Source organism: Mandrillus leucophaeus, unplaced genomic scaffold, assembly GCF_000951045.1.
Source record: "Mandrillus leucophaeus isolate KB7577 unplaced genomic scaffold, Mleu.le_1.0 Scaffold592, whole genome shotgun sequence".
Classification (NCBI taxonomy): domain Eukaryota; kingdom Metazoa; phylum Chordata; class Mammalia; order Primates; family Cercopithecidae; genus Mandrillus; species Mandrillus leucophaeus.
This window is the reverse complement of record NW_012106386.1, coordinates 1384615-1388469: the sequence shown is the minus strand read 5'-3', so window position 1 is coordinate 1388469 and position 3855 is coordinate 1384615.

Here is a 3855-nt window from a genome sequence, read left to right as displayed (position 1 = left end):
ATCTGTTACCCATCTAGAAATAGATGCGAGTAAAATGTGTCCTTTAGTCTCTTTCCTTTTGGTGTGATCCATGTGGAGAGGAAGCCAGTGAAGGCATCCCTCCTGCTATTTTTTTTCCCCTGTAGTTCCTGTGTCCCAGCACCTTACTGCCTGTGCTGCTCGTGGTTGCAGGTGTGACCCCCAGCCATGGAACCAGAGGAACTAAGTGATTGGGATTCGTCACGCTCACCCATGTGACTCTAGTCCTCTGCCTGTGATTTCTCTTTGAATTCCTTGACTTGTGTGACCTGCCTGGCTCCCCGCAAAAAATGGACCTCATGGACCTCGGGAGAGACTATGTGACAGTGGCATTTGGGCAACTGTTGCACTTCCCTTCTTAATGGAGGAAGTGTGCTGGTTTAGCTCTACATCATGCTATTATTGCCTGTGCTAAAGCATTTACCCTTAGAGAATGCTTCCAGTTAAGTTCTAAACTTAAAACCCCTTACTAATTAAGTACCCTTCTAATTGGAGGTAGAGTAGGTGCCTTAAAAGAACGTAGGAATTGAGTTGCTGTTTTCCTGCTGATGGGACAGTATATAGACTAAAATTTGGTTTTGGAGGATATTTTACTCCTAGTCGTTGAAGGCAGAATGCTTCTGTTCACAGAAGCAGCATAAAGCCTGGTTTCTAGTAGAGAAGCACAGAAAGGGAAGAGAATTGGAAAGAGTGTTTCGGCAAATAACTGATAATGTGCCTCATAGAGAGAATCCCTATTCCACTAGGTGGCACTGTTGGCCTTGACATGCCATGTGCTCTCCAGACCAAGGGCAGAGAGACTTTGACATGCCATTTCCAGACCAAGGGCAGAGATCTGGGAGTGCTATTTGCTCCTCAGGGGATGAGAGAGACATGGAAATGCCATGTGCTCTCCAGACCAAGGGTAGAGAGAGACACTCACTGTGGGGGATGGGGAGACCTTCTGTTCCTAGAAAATCACAAAGCTGCCTTCCCTTGCACTATATCCCCAGTTACTATGACATTCCCTGATCTTGCCAAACAAGATTACTACTATGAACTGTAAAACTTCCAACACACTGCATACACAGAGAGGAGAGGAGCTATGGCGGTCATAGACAGGAAAGGAGGAAATTATGATAGAAAAGTTGGAGATCCTGTCGCCAATGCCCCATCGGTGGTTGGAGTCTGGTCTGAGTCCAGAAGCCTTTGGATAACACCGGGAAGTAACCCCAGCCAGAAATCCTCAGTTTCTCCAGAACCTCTTCCAGCCCCATGTGACAGCTAATTCCTCCAGGAAAGGAAACTGTTTCAAACATAGCCCACCTGCCCAGCAACCTGTGGGTACTGGGAGACTCTCCATGTTCTCTTTAGCAAGCCAGTCCCCCAAGTCTTGTCAGACTGGCAACCATGCTAATTGTTTTTAAATGGCTGAAGGGGGCCCAGTATTTGGTTGATTTGGTTCTAGAATGGAGGATGAGAGTCCTGAAATGAAAGGACAGAGTTGGAGTCCACTTCTGTACTCACTGTTTCAATGAATGTTGTACCTTGGTATCCTGGACGAGGTCCTCAATATGAAGCGACTACATTGTCTGGGGGAGATACCCGGGGTTTGTCATCTTGCACCAGAAAAACTTAGGACACGGACAACACGGGGAGTTTAGAAGTGGAGGTTTAATAGGCAGGAGAAAAAGAAAGAGAAAGGAAAACAGGTCTCTCCCTAGTGAAAGACAGGGGACTTCTGAGAGGAAAAGAGTGGCCAACAGCAGATGCACCAAATTAAATAGTCTGGCTTGAGGAGGTGATGTCTGATTTATGTAGGGCTCACAGATTGGTTCGACCAGGTATGATGTTTACATAGTGTCCAGGGAAGACTGGCCTCCCCACCCTAATGTTATTATGCAAATGAACTTTCCTTCTCAGCCGGCATCATCTTGTCTGCTATACGGCTGACAAACAGAAGGGATGATGGAGCCACCATCTTGAATGTGTTTGGCACCACTGCTGGCATCTATGTGTGCAGCTCAATTTTACAGGCTGCTCTTTGTTAGAAAGGAAAATAATTTGTTGCTACTTTTCATTAAAAGGAAAACCTTACCGAGGACTTCTGTATCCTCACTATCTGCTTAAATAATTTCTTCTTAACTCCTGTATCGGTAGGATTCTCCATGTGCGAAATCTTAACACAGAGTTTCAAGACAGGAAAGAAAGAGGAATATTTATCTGGTTGAAGGTCTATCTTATCAGAGAAGAAAATCTTTTCTGAAATCTTCAACTGATTTCCATTTATATCTCCTTGACTAGAACTAGGTCTGATGTCCATTCCTAAATCAATCACTGATCAAGGGGAATGAGTTTATCACTAAGGGCAGGGTACCGCTTCCTTGAACATAAGGCCATCTCATTCTTAACAATAAAATAAATAAAATCAGGGTTTAAATGGCAAGACAGAGTGGATACACTGAGCTGAAAAATACATGGTCCCTAACTCAAGAATCTCTTAAACTTAAGTAAATTGAGAACACTTCTCTGGAGATGTCTTGACAAAGAACACAAGAGAACATTAGCAGATTGGGGTGTGTTGTGAGATTAAAAACATATGAAAGAAATGACATCATAAAGATGATGGAGTAGAAAGTTCAAGGAATTTGCCCCTCTACTGAAGTCCTATATTCTCTACTGAAGCGGCTGTTGAGCTGGCAAGCACTGTCCAAAGCAACCATTTTAGAACTCTGGATCCTAGTCAAACACTTGTAGCATCCAGGGTAAGTAAATGATGAAGAAAGAGGCTGGTCACTGGCTGACAATGGAGATGATGGAACAGAGACTTCAGTGGACACACATCAGAAGGAATATATTTCTTGTCAAAAAAGTTCAGAAAAGTCACTAAGCAAACTGATGACTGTAACCTTCATCAAGTAACAGTAGTGATCCTTGGGGAGGAGGCACAATCTGACTTTCAGTTACCTAATTACAGGATTCAAAATGTCCAGTTCCCAACAAAAAATTACAAAGCCTACAAAGAAGCTGGAAAGTTTAGCCCATTCACAAGAAAAAGAGAAATCCATAGAAACCGTGCCTCAAATAGCTCATGCATTGGACTTAACTAGACAAAGACTTTAAATGAACTGTCTTATATATGCTCAAAGGTCTGAGAGAAATCATTGACAAAGAACTAAAGAAATCAGGAAAACAATGTATGAACTTATTAACTATTAGATATATAAAGTTATGTTTTTCTCAGCTGGGGTTAGCTCAAGAAATTTCTTTGTAGGATATGTTTATACTCCTTAAGTGGTTCTTCAATTCTATTCAGGTCTAGATTTTTAAAAGAGATTTGGATTCTGGCATTTGTAAAGTAGACTTTCCTGTTGGGGTATAGCTGTCAAAGGCATCATAGATAGTATTGCTAATGAATATAGAATACTCAAGTAATAGTTTTTTAAAAAAAGCTACTGGGGGGTATCATTTTGTTAGCTTCAATACTTTACAATTTTGGAGAGGTGCTGTATGAATTACATTTCTCTTCTAGTATGGAGAAGTATCAAAAAATTTCCATTTTTTACCATGGAAAAGTTTCATTAGGTAGTTTTCTCCTCACTGTCTATATTATTTTCAAAGGCCATACTCTAACATACCATAAAATTTCTTTTTTGTGCATTGCTTTTGCAGTGTTACTTGTGAGGTCAGAGAATACTCAAGGCACAACCCCACATATCATACAGATTCTTCCTTGCCTCTTGTAAAAAATCAGCAAGAGACTGTTGTATTAGAATGACATTTTTACATAAGTATGAGATGTAATTTTTAGTTAAGACTGTAAATAGTTAAAAGTTTATGCATTGCCTTATGTGTGGG